The sequence below is a fragment of the Girardinichthys multiradiatus genome, chromosome 22, assembly GCF_021462225.1.
Source record: "Girardinichthys multiradiatus isolate DD_20200921_A chromosome 22, DD_fGirMul_XY1, whole genome shotgun sequence".
Classification (NCBI taxonomy): Eukaryota; Metazoa; Chordata; class Actinopteri; order Cyprinodontiformes; family Goodeidae; genus Girardinichthys; species Girardinichthys multiradiatus.
The window spans coordinates 40,707,980-40,727,029 of NC_061814.1; the positions used below are offsets into that span (position 1 = coordinate 40,707,980).

At 42.8% G+C, this 19,050-nt stretch overlaps 5 long non-coding RNA genes across 6 annotated transcripts; 2 read left to right on the forward strand and 3 right to left on the reverse strand.

Annotated features, from left to right (window-relative positions):
* Window positions 1-3,858: 3,858 nt before the first annotated feature.
* LOC124858687 lies at window positions 3,859-4,852 on the reverse strand. 2 transcript variants are annotated; one of them, XR_007035903.1, is made up of 3 exons: window positions 4,716-4,852; window positions 4,334-4,585; window positions 3,859-4,229 (listed from the first exon to the last, which is right to left on the reverse strand). It is a non-coding gene; the product is annotated as an uncharacterized LOC124858687 (long non-coding RNA). The 2 variants fall into 2 exon arrangements; XR_007035904.1 differs by having other exon boundaries at window positions 3,859-4,232.
* A 1,424-nt stretch (window positions 4,853-6,276) lies between these two features.
* On the forward strand, window positions 6,277-6,964 carry LOC124859546. Its single transcript, XR_007036136.1, has 3 exons — window positions 6,277-6,359; window positions 6,460-6,698; window positions 6,800-6,964. It is a non-coding gene; the product is annotated as an uncharacterized LOC124859546 (long non-coding RNA).
* Window positions 6,965-9,224: 2,260 nt separating this feature from the next.
* On the forward strand, window positions 9,225-11,091 carry LOC124859503. Its single transcript, XR_007036119.1, has 3 exons — window positions 9,225-9,352; window positions 10,289-10,527; window positions 10,629-11,091. It is a non-coding gene; the product is annotated as an uncharacterized LOC124859503 (long non-coding RNA).
* Window positions 11,092-12,976: 1,885 nt separating this feature from the next.
* Window positions 12,977-15,070, reverse strand: LOC124859510. Its single transcript, XR_007036121.1, has 4 exons — window positions 15,056-15,070; window positions 14,732-14,948; window positions 13,563-13,801; window positions 12,977-13,461 (listed from the first exon to the last, which is right to left on the reverse strand). It is a non-coding gene; the product is annotated as an uncharacterized LOC124859510 (long non-coding RNA).
* A 1,380-nt stretch (window positions 15,071-16,450) lies between these two features.
* Window positions 16,451-18,469, reverse strand: LOC124859493. The gene is made up of 4 exons (XR_007036117.1): window positions 18,455-18,469; window positions 18,133-18,349; window positions 17,015-17,253; window positions 16,451-16,913 (listed from the first exon to the last, which is right to left on the reverse strand). It is a non-coding gene; the product is annotated as an uncharacterized LOC124859493 (long non-coding RNA).
* Between the last annotated feature and the right edge of the window lie 581 nt (window positions 18,470-19,050).

Consider the following 19,050-nt stretch of genomic DNA (forward strand, 5'->3'; position numbering starts at 1 on the left):
TCCTGCAGCAAAACACCCACACAACATAATGTTGTCACCCCGGTGCTTCACAGAAGGGATGGTATCCTCAGAATGGCAAGTTTCCCCATTTTCCTCCAAATGAATAATGTTCATTATGACCAAATGTTCAAATTTCAGTTTTATCAGACCACAGAACATGTCCCCAAAATTAGGGCTCTCTGTACCAGGTTCATTTGAAAGGTGTCATCTGAATTTTTATGGTAATGTTTTACAGGAATGGCTTCTTCCTTTTAAGTACTATCTCGGTACAGAACTCGTTTCACTGTGAATAATGATAATCTCCAGCATTAGTCAGTAACTTCACGAGGTCTTTTGCTTTTCCTCTGAGGTTTTTTCACACATTTTTCCCCAAAACACTTTGTCTCTGGGACACAGAATCTGTCTCTTTACTGAACAGAGCGATGGCTGGACATTCCCATGCTTTTAACACTTGCGTTCATCTTTGAAAAGATAAACGTGGCACCTTCAGGACATTGTACTCAACAAATAACCATACTTGTTGAGATACAAAAGTCTCTTATATTTTTAAAAATTGAACAATGCATTCATGCAAGTTTTTTCCTTTATTGTTTTAATTTCTGTGGAGTTTAAGTACACATGTTGTGTGACTTTGATTGTTCTATTTAAACCTGAAGTAAGAAATAGACGGCCTTACACCAGGCAACATCTTGTGATCTCTGTGGCAATCTTTTGACCTCGAATCCGTCTGCCTCCTCTAACCTCTAGGTAACCTCAAGGGCACTTCCTTTGGGTGAAGGAAACAAACATATGACAGAGACAGCGCTGCATCCTTTAATGTGTGTGCGTGACAGCGTGTGTCTAAGTGAAAGCCACAGACAGTGCAGGGAAAACATTAACTTTCTCATGAGAATCTCTTCTAAGATTCTACATACTCTGCTCAAAAAAATAAAGGAAACACTCAAATAACACATCCTAGATCTGAATGAATGAAATATTCTCATTGAATACTTTGTTCTGTACAAACTTGAATGTGCTGACAACAAAATCACACGAAAATCATCAATGGAAATCAAATGTATTAACCAATGGAGGCCTGGATTTGGAGTCACGCACAAAATTAAAGTGGAAAAACACACTAGAGGCTGATCCAACTTTGACATAATGTCCTTAAAACAAATCAAAATGAGGCTCAGTATTGTGTGTGGCCTCCACGTGCCTGTATGACCTCCCTACAACGCCTGGGCATGCTCCTGATGAGACGGCGGATGGTCTCCTGAGGGATCTCCTCGCAGACCTGGACTAAAGCATCCACCAACTCCTGGACAGTCTGTGGTGCAACGTGACGTTGGTGGATGGAGCGAGACATGATGTCCCAGATGTGCTCAATCAGATTCAGGTCTGAGGAACGGGCGGGCCAGTCCATAGCTTCAATGTCTTCATCTTGCAGGAACTGCTGACATACTCCAGCCACATGAGGTCTAGCATTGTCCTGCATTAGGAGGCCCTCCAAAGAAATGCCACCCCACCCCACACCATTACTGACCCACTGCCAAACCGGTCATGCTGAAGGATGTTGCAGGCAGCAGATCTCTCTCCACGGTGTCTCCAGACTCTGTCACGTCTGTCACATGTGCTCAGTGTGAACCTGCTTTCATCTGTGAAGATCACAGGGCGCCAGTGGCGAATTTGCCAATCCTGGTGTTCTCTGGCAAATGCCAAGCGTCCTGCACGGTGTTGGGCTGTGAGCACAACCCCCATTTGTGGACGTCGGGCCCTCATACCATCCTCATGGAGTCGGTTTCTAACCGTTTGTGCAGACACATGCACATTTGTGGCCTGCTGGAGGTCATTTTGCAGGGCTCTGGCTGTGCTCCTCCTGTTCCTCCTTGCACAAAGGTGGAGGTAGCGGTCCTGCTGCTGGGTTGTTGCCCTCCTACGGCCTCCTCCACGTCTCCTGGTGTCCTGGCCTGTCTCCTGGTAGCGCCTCCAGGCTCTGGACACTACGCTGACAGACAAAGCAAACCTTCTTGCCACAGCTTGCATTGATGACTGTGGCTCAGTAGGAAGAGTAGTCGTCTTGCAATCAGAAGGTAGTGGGTTTGATTCCAGCTTCCTCCTGCCATATGTCAATGTGCCCCTGGGCAAAGCACTTAACCTCAAGTTGCCTACTGATCTGTTTATTGGTGTATGAATTTGTTAGTGAGTGCGATTGGGTGAATGTGGCTCTAGTGTAAAGTGCTTTGAGTGGTCTGTGTGACTGGAAAGTTCAGTTAATTTACTATTTTACCATTGATGAGCTGCACTACCTGAGCTACTTGTGTGGGTTGTAGAGTCCATCTCATGCTACCACAAGTGTGAAAGCACCACCAACATTCAAGTGACCAAAACATTAGCCAGAAAGCATCGGTACTGAGAAGTGGTCTGTGGTCTCCACCTGCAGAACCACTCCTTTATTTAGTGTGTCTTGCTAATCGCCAAAGATTTCCCCCTGTTGTCTATTTCATTTGCACAACAGCTGTGAAATTGATTGTCAATCAGTGTTTCTTCCTAAGTGGACAGTTTGATTTCACAGAAGTTTGATTTACTTGGAGTTATATTGTGTTGTTTAAGTGTTCCCTTTATGTTTTTGAGCAGTGTATGTTTGTATGTAGGCAATTTGCATCTACAAAGAAAATACAAACTCTGTGAGCAAGGGTCATGTAAAAGGCACTCTTGTGTGACCTTTCATTTGTGAGGTTTGTCTTAACTGATGGATATTATCAGAAGTATTGTCATAGTTGATGCATAAAGTCTAATTTCATTCACAACCCTTACTCTACAGATCGAGCCTCAAGGTTGTGTTTTTGACAACTTTCTAAAGTATCTAAAGCATTCCTTATTGCCCACATACAGTCATATGTAAGAGGGGCTGCCTCCCTTGGTGTAGTGCTGTTTGTGTGGGTGCTCTGGCCACGTCCTGCATTGGTGGTCTCCCATTTAGTAGCCAATGGTTCCCTGGGGATGTGCTGTGGGCCACATAGGCTACTCTGGGCTGTGGTGGACATCCCTTTGTCTTGACCTCCCAGGGGCTAGCTCACCAGGAAGCTGGGGAACAATAGTCTGCCCCAGGGGGGGAAGAAAGGAGAGAAGGGGGAAGAAAGGGGGAAGAAAAGAGGGGATTTAGTGAGTTCGATTCCACCTGTGAGCATGTTGTTTATAGAAAATATTTATAACAATTAAAATGTTTAAGTGTTAAATGTAAACAACATGTCCATTTAAAAACTAAAATCATTGTTAAATGCATTATTTTGTGCAAATAAAAATGTCGGCAACTACTTAGCTGTTTAGCTTTGAACTTAACTGAAAATACAGCATTCCTTTGTCAAAATCCTTAATTTTTTAAAGGTTCATAGTAACTAAAGTGTTCTTAATTTTTATTTTTTTCAATGACATATTTCGATAAAGCACATTATACACATTCAAGTGTACTTTAATAACATTAATCATATCTAGCTTTTATATTCATTATTTGCTGCAAATTAGCAGTTTAAAGTATAGTATTTTCTGGAAACATGTCTTTCCTAAAGTACTTTCTGTGTTAAAGACAAGAAACTGAATATTTTTTATAGAACCAAATGTTTATTATTCAACAATTAAAACAGTGAGAACCAGGAAACAGGAGTAACTGTACACAATAAAACTGTTTGTAAAAGCTTTCATATTTAAAACAAGACAAAGAGGAAACAGATTCACATTTACTTTTGCTTTTTAATGTGTTATAGCCAAAGCTCCTTTGTCATGCTTTCATTGGAGGGACAGTAAATATGTCCTCTATACTGGCTGTGTCCTGTCTCAGCAATTCTAAACGGCCCACATTTTTTGCATGTATTGTGCAAAACCTTGTGGGTCAGTTTTCGGGGTGCTTTAGTGGGAGCCAGAGCCGGAGCATGTGGTGGAACACCAGCCCCCGTAAGATGCTTCCCACAAGCTTTGCAGAACACCCTAACTTTCCACTGATGATAGGGCATCCACACCAGAAGCCGGTGGGTAAAAAAACAATCGGGTGTTGGTACCTGGTGGTAGGTGAGGGCTGGTACAGGAGGCTCATACCACAACTTGAAATCTGGGCGCACTTTGCCGGCATGAAAGAGGGTATTTCCCATCCATCTCTGGTCCTGTACAGGAATGGTCTTCCTCATCTCACTCGGCAACCAGCCAGGTCCTGCATCACCAGCTGCATCTGACTGTTGCACACACGCTGCAGGCTCCTCCTGGAGAGAACAACAAAAGATGTGGAAATCTGCATACATATATTTCATTAAAGATGACTAAAAACTTAACTGGTTTTATTAATACATACTGCTGTACTCACAGGTGAAACTGTCTGGCAGATGTGTGTCGGTGTTGTGGATGATGAAGCCAGGCTAGGGGTCCTCACAGAGGATGGAGAGGGGCCAAGGTGGGGACAGAGGTCCTCACAGAGGAAGGTGCCAGGCTAGGGGTCCTCACAGAGGATGGAGAGGGGCCAGAAGTCCTCACAGAGGAAGGTGCCAGGCTAGGGGTCCTCACAGAGGATGGAAAGGGGCCAGAGGTTCTCACAGAGGAACGTGCCAGGCTAGGGGTCCTCAAAGAGGGCAGAGAGGGGTCCGGTGGTTTCCGAGCAACCAAGTCGGGCTTCAGTGAATTCGTATGAGACCTCACCTTCATATGCCTCACTACACATACAGGTGAGTAAAACAGTGGGTATGCCTTACCTTCTGATAGAGAGCATGCCACTTCTTCTGCCTCGGGGCAGGTCTATTCCCTGCATTTGACGGCCAAACCCCAACGCTGGAAAATCCCCTAAGCCTTGCCATCCACTCCTCATCTCCCAGGGCTTTATGGCTCTTTGGTTTGAAGCTCATCTGAAGATAAAATCAACAGATTTTTAAGAATCAAATGTAATAACGCAATTTTACTGTATTCAACAAAAGAAGTAAAATATCTAATAACTCAAAAAATGTATATGACAGCAATTTTCAAAAATCCAAAGCAAAGCATTATTTTGTGTCACTACTAAATAACAGTTAATAATAACAATAATAATAACAGCACACTTAACTTATAGTGCACTTAATACAAAAAAATATACAAAGTATATTGGACTCTCGCCCATAGACTGCTGGAGATAGGCACCAGCTCCCCTGCGACCCGCTATGGAATAAGCGGTAGAAAATGACTGACTGACTGACTGAATATACAAAGTAATGTTAGTGACAATTTTCTACAGTGTCAGTTAGGATTATATATTAAATCACAAGAAGAGGACAATTATCTTTGTACATTTTACATGTGTTGGATATGTCGTTTTTTAAATAAATCTGCCTCAATGTAAAATGGGAACATCTAATCGACTAGTTATGTGAGTAAATTGAACTGAAATACAATGTATTTCACGGTCACAAGAACAATTTCGTTTCACGAACGTAAAACAAAAACAATTAAATATTGGTACTTACAGTAAAGTTGTTTGTTTGCTGTGGGCAGAGGTGACAGCACAATGAAGCGATGTGGAATTTGTCTTTGACGGCACTCGACCAACGAATTCTATTTATTCAACCGTCCTTGCAACTTAATTTCAAACAAAAATACTTTAAAGTTATTTTGTTAATCTAAAGAGGCCCGTTCACCTTGATTGGCTGAGCTCCATTGTGAACTCGTACGTGGATTGGCTCGTAGTGCTTCGCCTTGATTGGCTGATGTCCATTGTGAGCTAGGACATAGATTCGACGGTCCATTGTGAGACAAAGCGAGATTGGCTGATCCGTCCAAAGTGAGAATGGAGAGGCGCGGAGCTCATTGGAGGAGAGTTACAGTCTAACGTGAGCGAGGTAGGGCCGGCAAGCGTGTGCTCCCTGGTTCGATTCCCGTCATTTCCAGTTTTTGTTTTTACTTTGCCGCCATTTTGCTCCCCCCCACTTCAAATCATCATGTCTAAGCACAGGTCGTCGCTATCACATTCTCAAACTTTCATAACCTTCAGGAAAAATAGCACATTGTCACAGGGTTTAAACAAGAACTGACACTTGTAATTCTTTATCTACATCATTTATTATTTGAATTCCCATACATTGCAGCTACATGTAGATGTGTAGCAGTTCCACGTGGCTTTAAAACACGGTTTCCTTTATAAGACTCAAAGCTTGGACTCCTTTAGCTTACACACCGTTTGTCATTTTTTTTCCTGAGAAGGAAAAATGGAGAAATCGCCGGTGCACTTTCTCTGTCATCTCCTTCAAAGGACTGCTGTCCAATCTTTCAGATTGTGTTTTTCATCAAGAAAATAATAGGTAACATGCCAGGACTGTAGTTCACATGCCTCTTGAGATCAAACTGGGACACTCGTGGGATGCATCTAGGTGAAATAAACCATAACAATGTCTGCTCTCAAAGCATGCATCACGCTGCCAGTATACAGCCAGTCTTAATGGTCATTTTTATTCTCTGTTTTTATCCCAGGTGCTTGGTAGGAAACCCCAGAGAGAGGAGCTCTGTTGCGTAGCTGCTGAAGCATCCGTACCTCCGGCTGAAGCCACGTTATCTCCTGATCCAGGTACAGATGAGGAAAGTAAAAGGATTGACGTTGTTTGGTGCCAACAACACGCATTGTCTACAGTCCAAACGGCAACCGTAAGAGGATCCTAACAGACCTGCCAACCTCTCAGCCTACGAGCAGCAGAATCCTCTGAGCAGCTGATGTGAGACTTATATTGTGTAGCATCTTCTACCCCCCTACCCACCCCTATTCAACGCTAACTTTACTGTTTTCTTCTTCCTATTATTTATTTATTCTTTACAGAATTTGGCCAGAACTGTACAGCAGCAGCAGCAGAAGAGGCTGGATGTCACAGAGTGTACATAGACCAATCGCATCCTGTTTCTGCTCACATGCTCGCCCTCAGCTGCACTTCACTCCACCCACTACCTTCTCCGTGTCAGAGAAGGAAGTCAATAGACTGTTTCAGAGGCAAGAATCCTGTAAGGCAGCTGAGCCGGACTATGTCTCCCCATCCGCACTGAAGCGCTGTGCTGATCGGCTGTCTCCGGTGTTGGCAGACATTCTTAACACCTTACTGGAGACATGCCATGTGCCTGCCTGCTTTAAAGCATCCACCATCATCCCTGTCTCCAAGAAACCAAGGACCACAGGACTAAATGACTTCAGACCCATCACCCTGCCCTCTGTGGTAATGAAGTCCATCAGGACCAAAACCTCTCGTGACAAAAACACCTTCTTTCCCTCTGCAGCTAGCCTCATTAACAAGGCCCCGGTCCTCCACGGACACTTCCCCCTTGCAAATAATACGAATATCTCAGCACATGTCAATACTATTTTATTCAATTTTATATTGTTATTGTATTCTCATGACATTCCTATACAACTTGTTTTTGCTTTTTAACTATATATTTCCATATGTATTTATGTCAACTGCATGTGTGTCTATGTCTAGCACCTTACCACCAAAGCAAATTCCTTGTACGTGTGAAACACTACTCGTTTTTTTTCTGATTCTGATCCTGAAATGTTGCTTGAGGTGGTCATTTTTCAATAAAAGACATTTAATTGCTTTCCATCTTACACTGACTATTAGTTTTGGTGTGACCTGATGAGCTTAGTGGTCTCTCCTCTCGGAAAAAAGGCTGACAGCGGCAGAAGTCCTCATCCACCTGGCCGAGGGAATGCTCCTTCTTTTCACTGGGCGATCTTCACGCTTCCAATTTTCCTGCCCGGCCTGTTTTTCGATAACAGTGATGATCACTTGACCATACATGTTGAAATACTTTCTGATCAATGTAAAAAAAATATGATTCATGTACGTGGCTGGTTGGCAGGACAGAAGTGATGTGTAAGCAGGTTCTCTCTCCAAAATAGGTTTGGTACTCCTGAGGTCCATGCTGGATTATGGATGTGTTGCTCATATGTCAGCTGCTGACTCTTAATTTTGCAAAAACCTAGATGCCTTGCAATCTTAGGCCCTGAAAACATGTGGTGGAACATTCAGAACATGGTCAGTGTCAGCAAGGCAGGTGGAAATGGGTGATGTGCCACTAAGAAGATCTGAAATGGTGCTGACAGATTCGGCCAGTCTCCAGTGGCATGTGGCAATACCTCTTGTAGCCCCCATCTTAAATGACTGCTGGCAGCCTAGGAGTAGATCATTCACAATATAGCCCTCGAGCCCCACGTTCTTCCATCGCTCCCTGGGTTTTTCCACTACTTACATGTAGAATTTAATATCCAGAATGAACTAAAGGGCAAGTAGACACATGGTGTTGCCTTGTTCACAATTACTTTGATAAATACTACCCATATTCAGTGTTAGTGTTGACTGGATGGTTCTAAGGATCCACATAGCGGGGTTGCATGTTCCATCTACAGAAGTAGAGTATATCATTTAAAATACACTGGTTGTTTATCCATTCATTCTGTTGAACTGCTAGCAATTCATTTGCTTTACAGCTGATAGAAGAGAAGGGGTTGAGTAGGCCATTCAAATTCCATGAAATAAGTCAGAAAACAAGTCACTCGTTAGGCGTTTATGAACACAGAACCCTGGGATGTCAGTGATACTGGAACACATCTAGATAACTGTCAGAGTTAGACACACTGATAAACTCAGAGAAGGTATGCAATGAAGACACAAGCGAGTAAAAGTTATCTTTGGCTGGCAAGGGAGATACAGTTTGCTGCTAATCAGTGACTTCCTTCTCTCAAAGGAGCTGCTCTCAGAACACACCTTTTTATTAGTTCATAAAACACTCAAGATAAATGTGAAATGTATTCAAACCACTTCCATCAAAGTTGACCACACTAAATAAATGAAAATGTCTTTTAATGATAATTCATAAGGATAAAGAAACTTCTTAACCAAGCAGTGATAATTTGTGTACAAATCTTCCAACAATAACATTCAAAGAAGGGCTGCTAATAGGGGGGTCGGCAGTGAACAGGACACGAAGGTTCAGTAATCCCTTGTTTAAGAACTGAACCTACTGCTCTCAGCGACTCCTTAAATATGATAAATAGGTATGTAACAAGAAAATGTAATCAATCGATTTGAAACAGTAAAGCATGTTTTCCTTTTTTACTGAGAATGAAATGTTTTTTAAAAGACTTTATTTGTCTGAAGAAAGTTCTGTCCTGCAGTCCAAGCTCACTTGATGGCAGTATTGCACCCTTAAACTAGTCCACCTGCCGCCGATGGACAGAAGAAGAAGAAGGAGACGAAGAACAACAACGATGGTGGCTACTTGAAGGCCCCTTTACTGCAGCTGTCTGTGGGCTGCAGTTCCCGCTTAAAAAGGAGAAGAAGACATGCAGCAGCTTTGGCTTCCGGTCCGAGAAAACATGGTGAGTTGCGGGCTGACTGGTCAGCCTTGGCTGGGTTGAGTGGTTGTAGGGACTGAGAAAAGTGTCGGTTTGCAATGAAAGAAAAAAAGTAAATGAAATAAAAAGAGGTATTTAGTGTTTTTCCAAAGCCTAAAACACAGAAGTAGAATGAAAGAGTGAAGAAGTGGAGCCACTCTAGCTGTAGCAAGAAGAAGGACATTGCGCATGCGCAGGTGGAACGTTCCGTGACCGTTTTACATGTCAAATATATGTTTTAGCCTTTCAGATGTCGGCTGGAATTGGTGGCGTACTGGGTAGAGCCGCTGAGCCGGCAAGCGTGTGCTCCCTGGTTCGATTCCCGTCATTTCCAGTTTTTGTTTTTGTTTTTACTTTGCCGCCATTTTGCTCCCCCCCACTTCAAATCATCATGTCTAAGCACAGGTCGTCGCTATCACATTCTCAAACTTTCATAACCTTCAGGGAAAATAGCACATTGTCACAGGGTTTAAACAAGAACTGACACTTGTAATACTTTATCTACATCATTTTTATTTGAATTCCCATACATTGCAGCTACATGTAGATGTGTAGCAGTTCCACGTGGCTTTAAAACACGGTTTCCTTTATAAGACTCAAAGCTTGGACTCCTTTAGCTTACACACCGTGTGTCATTTTTTTTCCTGAGAAGGAAAAATGGAGAAATCGCCGGTGCACTTTCTCTGTCATCTCCTTCAAAGGACTGCTGTCCAATCTTTCAGATTGTGTGTTTTTCATCAAGAAAATAATAGGTAACATGCCAGGACTGTAGTTCACATGCCTCTTGAGATCAAACTGGGACACTCGTGGGATGCATCTAGGTGAAATAAACCATAACAATGTCTGCTCTCAAAGCATGCATCACGCTGCCAGTATACAGCCAGTCTTAATGGTCATTTTTATTCTCTGTTTTTATCCCAGGTGCTTGGTAGGAAACCCCAGAGAGAGGAGCTCTGTTGCGTAGCTGCTGAAGCATCCGTACCTCCGGCTGAAGCCACGTTATCTCCTGATCCAGGTACAGATGAGGAAAGTAAAAGGATTGACGTTGTTTGGTGCCAACAACACGCATTGTCTACAGTCCAAACGGCAACCGTAAGAGGATCCTAACAGACCTGCCAACCTCTCAGCCTACGAGCAGCAGAATCCTCTGAGCAGCTGATGTGAGACTTATATTGTGTAGCATCTTCTATCCCCCTACCCACCCCTATTCAACGCTAACTTTACTGTTTTCTTCTTCCTATTATTTATTTATTCTTTACAGAATTTGGCCAGAACTGTACAGCAGCAGCAGCAGAAGAGGCTGGATGTCACAGAGTGTACATAGACCAATCGCATCCTGTTTCTGCTCACATGCTCGCCCTCAGCTGCACTTCACTCCACCCACTACCTTCTCCGTGTCAGAGAAGGAAGTCAATAGACTGTTTCAGAGGCAGGAACCCTGTAAAGCAGCTGAGCCGGACTATGTCTCCCCATCCGCCCTGAAGCGCTGTGCTGATCGGCTGTCTCCGGTGTTGGCAGACATTTTTAACACCTTACTGGAGACATGCCATGTGCCTGCCTGCTTTAAAGCATCCACCATCATCCCTGTCTCCAAGAAACCAAGGACCACAGGACTAAATGACTTCAGACCCATCACCCTGCCCTCTGTGGTAATGAAGTCCATCAGGACCAAAACCTCTCGTGACAAAAACACCTTCTTTCCCTCTGCAGCTAGCCTCATTAACAAGGCCCCAGTCCTCCACGGACACTTCCCCCTTGCAAATAATACGAATATCTCAGCACATGTCAATACTATTTTATTCAATTTTATATTGTTATTGTATTCTCATGACATTCCTATACAACTTGTTTTTGCTTTTTAACTATATATTTCCAGATGTATTTATGTCAACTGCATGTGTGTCTATGTCTAGCACCTTACCACCAAAGCAAATTCCTTGTACGTGTGAAACACTACTCGTTTTTTTTCTGTTTCTGATCCTGAAATGTTGCTTGAGGTTGTCATTTTTCAATAAAAGACATTTAATTGCTTTCCATCTTACACTGACTATTACTGCAATCTTAGACCCTGGCAGACTAGTTTAAGGGTGCAATACTGCCATCAAGTGAGCTTGGACTGCAGGACAGAACTTTCTTCAGACAAATAAAGTCTTTTAAAAAACATTTCATTCTCAGTAAAAAAGGAAAACATGCTTTACTGTTTCAAATCGATTGATTACATTTTCTTGTTACATACCTATTTATCATATTTAAGGAGTCGCTGAGAGCAGTAGGTTCAGTTCTTAAACAAGGGATTACTGAACCTTCGTGTCCTGTTCACTGCCGACCCCCCTATTAGCAGCCCTTCTTTGAATGTTATTGTTGGAAGATTTGTACACAAATTATCACTGCTTGGTTAAGAAGTTTCTTTATCCTTATGAATTATCATTAAAAGACATTTTCATTTATTTAGTTTGGTCAACTTTGATGGAAGTGGTTTGAATACATTTCACATTTATCTTGAGTGTTTTATGAACTAATAAAAAGGTGTGTTCAGAGAGCAGCTCCTCTGAGAGAAGGAAGTCACTGATTAGCAGCAGACTGTCTCTCCATGGCCAGCCAAAGATAACTTTGACTCGCTTGTGTCTTCATTGCATACCTTCTCTGAGTTTATCAGTGTGTCTAACTCTGACAGTTATCTAGATGTGTTCCAGTATCACTGACATCCCAGGGTTCTGTGTTCATAAACGCCTAACGAGTGACTTGATTTCTGACTTATTTCATGGAATTTGAATGGCCTACTCAACCCCTTCTCTTCTATCAGCTGTAAAGCAAATGAATTGCTAGCAGTTCAACAGAATGAATGGATAAACAACCAGTGTATTTTAAATGATATACTCTACTTCTGTAGATGGAACATGCAACCCCGCTATGTGGATCCTTAGAACCATCCAGTCAACACTAACACTGAATATGGGTAGTATTTATCAAAGTAATTGTGAACAAGGCAACACCATGTGTCTACTTGCCCTTTAGTTCATTCTGGATATTAAATTCTACATGTAAGTAGTGGAAAAACCCAGGGAGCGATGGAAGAACGTGGGGCTCGAGGGCTATATTGTGAATGATCTACTCCTAGGCTGCCAGCAGTCATTTAAGATGGGGGCTACAAGAGGTATTGCCACATGCCACTGGAGACTGGCCGAATCTGTCAGCACCATTTCAGATCTTCTTAGTGGCACATCACCCATTTCCACCTGCCTTGCCGACACTGACCATGTTCTGAATGTTCCACCACATGTTTTCAGGGTCTAAGATTGCAGTAATAGTCAGTGTAAGATGGAAAGCAATTAAATGTCTTTTATTGAAAAATGACAACCTCAAGCAACATTTCAGGATCAGAATCAGAAAAAAAACGAGTAGTGTTTCACACGTACAAGGAATTTGCTTTGGTGGTAAGGTGCTAGACATAGACACACATGCAGTTGACATAAATACATCTGGAAATATATAGTTAAAAAGCAAAAACAAGTTGTATAGGAATGTCATGAGAATACAATAACAATATAAAATTGAATAAAATAGTATTGACATGTGCTGAGATATTCGTATTATTTGCAAGGAGGAAGTGTCCGTGGAGGACCGGGGCCTTGTTAATGAGGCTAGCTGCAGAGGGAAAGAAGGTGTTTTTGTCACGAGAGGTTTTGGTCCTGATGGACTTCATTACCACAGAGGGCAGGGTGATGGGTCTGAAGTCATTTAGTCCTGTGGTCCTTGGTTTCTTGGAGACAGGGATGATGGTGGATGCTTTAAAGCAGGCAGGCACATGGCATGTCTCCAGTAAGGTGTTAAAAATGTCTGCCAACACCGGAGACAGCCGATCAGCACAGCGCTTCAGGGCGGATGGGGAGACATAGTCCGGCTCAGCTGCTTTACAGGATTCCTGCCTCTGAAACAGTCTATTGACTTCCTTCTCTGACACGGAGAAGGTAGTGGGTGGAGTGAAGTGCAGCTGAGGGCGAGCATGTGAGCAGAAACAGGATGCGATTGGTCTATGTACACTCTGTGACATCCAGCCTCTTCTGCTGCTGCTGCTGTACAGTTCTGGCCAAATTCTGTAAAGAATAAATAAATAATAGGAAGAAGAAAACAGTAAAGTTAGCGTTGAATAGGGGTGGGTAGGGGGGTAGAAGATGCTACACAATATAAGTCTCACATCAGCTGCTCAGAGGATTCTGCTGCTCGTAGGCTGAGAGGTTGGCAGGTCTGTTAGGATCCTCTTACGGTTGCCGTTTGGACTGTAGACAATGCGTGTTGTTGGCACCAAACAACGTCAATCCTTTTACTTTCCTCATCTGTACCTGGATCAGGAGATAACGTGGCTTCAGCCGGAGGTACGGATGCTTCAGCAGCTACGCAACAGAGCTCCTCTCTCTGGGGTTTCCTACCAAGCACCTGGGATAAAAACAGAGAATAAAAATGACCATTAAGACTGGCTGTATACTGGCAGCGTGATGCATGCTTTGAGAGCAGACATTGTTATGGTTTATTTCACCTAGATGCATCCCACGAGTGTCCCAGTTTGATCTCAAGAGGCATGTGAACTACAGTCCTGGCATGTTACCTATTATTTTCTTGATGAAAAACACACAATCTGAAAGATTGGACAGCAGTCCTTTGAAGGAGATGACAGAGAAAGTGCACCGGCGATTTCTCCATTTTTCCTTCTCAGGACAAAAAATGACACACGGTGTGTAAGCTAAAGGAGTCCAAGCTTTGAGTCTTATAAAGGAAACCATGTTTTAAAGCCACGTGGAACTGCTACACATCTACATGTAGCTGCAATGTATGGGAATTCAAATAAAAATGATGTAGATAAAGTATTACAAGTGTCAGTTCTTGTTTAAACCCTGTGACAATGTGCTATTTTCCCTGAAGGTTATGAAAGTTTGAGAATGTGATAGCGACGACCTGTGCTTAGACATGATGATTTGAAGTGGGGGGGAGCAAAATGGCGGCAAAGTAAAAACAAAAACTGGAAATGACAGGAATCGAACCAGGGAGCACACGCTTGCCGGCTCAGCGGCTCTACCCAGTACGCCACCAATTCCAGCCGACATCTGAAAGGCTAAAACATATATTTGACATGTAAAACGGTCACGGAACGTTCCACCTGCGCATGCGCAATGTCCTTCTTCTTGCTACAGCTAGAGTGGCTCCACTTCTTCACTCTTTCATTCTACTTCTGTGTTTTAGGCTTTGGAAAAACACTAAATACCTCTTTTTATTTCATTTACTTTTTTTCTTTCATTGCAAACCGACACTTTTCTCAGTCCCTACAACCACTCAACCCAGCCAAGGCTGACCAGTCAGCCCGCAACTCACCATGTTTTCTCGGACCGGAAGCCAAAGCTGCTGCATGTCTTCGTCTCCTTTTTAAGCGGGAACTGCAGCCCACAGACAGCTGCAGTAAAGGGGCCTTCAAGTAGCCACCATCGTTGTTGTTCTTCGTCTTCTTCTTCTTCTTCTGTCCATCGGCGGCAGGCAGACTAGTTTAAGGGTGCAATACTGCCATCAAGTGAGCTTGGACTGCAGGACAGAACTTTCTTCAGACAAATAAAGTCTTTTAAAAAACATTTCATTCTCAGTAAAAAAGGAAAACATGCTTTACTGTTTCAAATCGATTGATTACATTTTCTTGTTACGTACCTATTTATCATATTTAAGGAGTCGCTGAGAGCAGTAGGTTCAGTTCTTAAACAAGGGATTACTGAACCTTCGTGTCCTGTTCACTGCCGACCCCCCTATTAGCAGCCCTTCTTTCAATGTTATTGTTGGAAGATTTGTACACAAATTATCACTGCTTGGTTAAGAAGTTTCTTTATCCTTATGAATTATCATTAAAAGACATTTTCATTTATTTAGTTTGGTCAACTTTGATGGAAGTGGTTTGAATACATTTCACATTTATCTTGAGTGTTTTATGAACTAATAAAAAGGTGTGTTCAGAGAGCAGCTCCTCTGAGAGAAGGAAGTCACTGATTAGCAGCAGACTGTCTCTCCCTGGCCAGCCAAAGATAACTTTGACTCGTTTGTGTCTTCATTGCATACCTTCTCTGAGTTTATCAGTGTGTCTAACTCTGACAGTTATCTAGATGTGTTCCAGTATCACTGACATCTCAGGGTTCTGTGTTCATAAACGCCTAACGAGTGACTTGATTTCTGACTTGTTTCATGGAATTTGAATGGCCTACTCAACCCCTTCTCTTCTATCAGCTGTAAAGCAAATGAATTGCTAGCAGTTCAACAGAATGAATGGATAAACAACCAGTGTATTTTAAATGATATACTCTACTTCTGTAGATGGAACATGCAACCCCGCTATGTGGATCCTTAGAACCATCTAGTCAACACTAACACTGAATATGGGTAGTATTTATCAAAGTAATTGTGAACAAGGCAACACCATGTGTCTACTTGCCCTTTAGTTCATTCTGGATATTAAATTCTACATGTAAGTAGTGGAAAAACCCAGGGAGCGATGGAAGAACGTGGGGCTCGAAGGCTATATTGTGAATGATCTACTCCTAGGCTGCCAGCAGTCATTTAAGATGGGGGCTACAAGAGGTATTGCCACATGCCACTGGAGACTGGCCGAATCTGTCAGCACCATTTCAGATCTTCTTAGTGGCACATCACCCATTTCCACCTGCCTTGCCGACACTGACCATGTTCTGAATGTTCCACCACATGTTTTCAGGGTCTAAGATTGCAGTAATAGTCAGTGTAAGATGGAAAGCAATTAAATGTCTTTTATTGAAAAATGACAACCTCAAGCAACATTTCAGGATCAGAATCAGAAAAAAAACGAGTAGTGTTTCACACGTACAAGGAATTTGCTTTGGTGGTAAGGTGCTAGACATAGACACACATGCAGTTGACATAAATACATCTGGAAATATATAGTTAAAAAGCAAAAACAAGTTGTATAGGAATGTCATGAGAATACAATAACAATATAAAATTGAATAAAATAGTATTGACATGTGCTGAGATATTCGTATTATTTGCAAGGGGGAAGTGTCCGTGGAGGACTGGGGCCTTGTTAATGAGGCTAGCTGCAGAGGGAAAGAAGGTGTTTTTGTCACGAGAGGTTTTGGTCCTGATGGACTTCATTACCACAGAGGGCAGGGTGATGGGTCTGAAGTCATTTAGTCCTGTGGTCCTTGGTTTCTTGGAGACAGGGATGATGGTGGATGCTTTAAAGCAGGCAGGCACATGGCATGTCTCCAGTAAGGTGTTAAAAATGTCTGCCAACACCGGAGACAGCCGATCAGCACAGCGCTTCAGGGCGGATGGGGAGACATAGTCCGGCTCAGCTGCTTTACAGGGTTCCTGCCTCTGAAACAGTCTATTGACTTCCTTCTCTGACACGGAGAAGGTAGTGGGTGGAGTGAAGTGCAGCTGAGGGCGAGCATGTGAGCAGAAACAGGATGCGATTGGTCTATGTACACTCTGTGACATCCAGCCTCTTCTGCTGCTGCTGCTGTACAGTTCTGGCCAAATTCTGTAAAGAATAAATAAATAATAGGAAGAAGAAAACAGTAAAGTTAGCGTTGAATAGGGGTGGGTAGGGGGGTAGAAGATGCTACACAATATAAGTCTCACATCAGCTGCTCAGAGGATTCTGCTGCTCGTAGGCTGAGAGGTTGGCAGGTCTGTTAGGATCCTCTTACGGTTGCCGTTTGGACTGTAGACAATGCGTGTTGTTGGCACCAAACAACGTCAATCCTTTTACTTTCCTCATCTGTACCTGGATCAGGAGATAACGTGGCTTCAGCCGGAGGTACGGATGCTTCAGCAGCTACGCAACAGAGCTCCTCTCTCTGGGGTTTCCTACCAAGCACCTGGGATAAAAACAGAGAATAAAAATGACCATTAAGACTGGCTGTATACTGGCAGCGTGATGCATGCTTTGAGAGCAGACATTGTTATGGTTTATTTCACCTAGATGCATCCCACGAGTGTCCCAGTTTGATCTCAAGAGGCATGTGAACTACAGTCCTGGCATGTTACCTATTATTTTCTTGATGAAAAACACACAATCTGAAAGATTGGACAGCAGTCCTTTGAAGGAGATGACAGAGAAAGTGCACCGGCGATTTCTCCATTTTTCCTTCTCAGGAAAAAAAATGACACACGGTGTGTAAGCTAAAGGAGTCCAAGCTTTGAGTCTTATAAAGGCAACCGTGTTTTAAAGCCACGTGGAACTGCTACACATCTACATGTAGCTGCAATGTATGGGAATTCAAATAATAAATGATGTAGATAAAGTATTACAAGTGTCAGTTCTTGTTTAAACCCTGTGACAATGTGCTATTTTCCCTGAAGGTTATGAAAGTTTGAGAATGTGATAGCGACGACCTGTGCTTAGACATGATGATTTGAAGTGGGGGGGAGCAAAATGGCGGCAAAGTAAAAACAAAAACCAGAAATGACGGGAATCAAACCAGGGAGACATCTGAAAGGCTAAAACATATATTTGACATGTAAAACGGTCACGGAACGTTCCACCTGCACATGCGCAATGTCCTTCTTCTTGCTACAGCTAGAGTGGCTCCACTTCTTCACTCTTTCATTCTACTTCTGTGTTTTAGGCTTTGGAAAAACACTAAATACCTCTTTTTATTTCATTTACTTTTTTTCTTTCATTGCAAACCGACACTTTTCTCAGTCCCTACAACCACTCAACCCAGCCAAGGCTGACCAGTCAGCCCGCAACTCACCATGTTTTCTCGGACCGGAAGCCAAAGCTGCTGCATGTCTTCGTCTCCTTTTTAAGCGGGAACTGCAGCCCACAGACAGCTGCAGTAAAGGGGCCTTCAAGTAGCCACCATCGTTGTTGTTCTTCGTCTTCTTCTTCTTCTTCTGTCCATCGGCGGCAGGCAGACTAGTTTAAGGGTGCAATACTGCCATCAAGTGAGCTTGGACTGCAGGACAGAACTTTCTTCAGACAAATAAAGTCTTTTAAAAAACATTTCATTCTCAGTAAAAGGAAAACATGCTTTACTGTTTCAAATCGATTGATTACATTTTCTTGTTACATACCTATTTATCATATTTAAGGAGTCGCTGAGAGCAGTAGGTTCAGTTCTTAAACAAGGGATTACTGAACCTTCGTGTCCTGTTCACTGCCGACCCCCCTATTAGCAGCCCTTCTTTGAATGTTATTGTTGGAAGATTTGTAGACAAATTATCACTGCTTGGTTAAGAAGTTTCTTTATCCTTATGAATTATCATTAAAAGACATTTTCATTTATTTAGTGTGGTCAACTTTGATGGAAGTGGTTTGAATACATTTCACATTTATCTTGAGTGTTTTATGAACTAATAAAAAGGTGTGTTCAGAGAGCAGCTCCTCTGAGAGAAGGAAGTCACTGATTAGCAGCAGACTGTCTCTCCATGGCCAGCCAAAGATAACTTTGACTCGTTTGTGTCTTCATTGCATACCTTCTCTGAGTTTATCAGTGTGTCTAACTCTGACAGTTATCTAGATGTGTTCCAGTATCACTGACATCCCAGGGTTCTGTGTTCATAAACGCCTAACGAGTGACTTGATTTCTGACTTATTTCATGGAATTTGAATGGCCTACTCAACCCCTTCTCTTCTATCAGCTGTAAAGCAAATGAATTGCTAGCAGTTC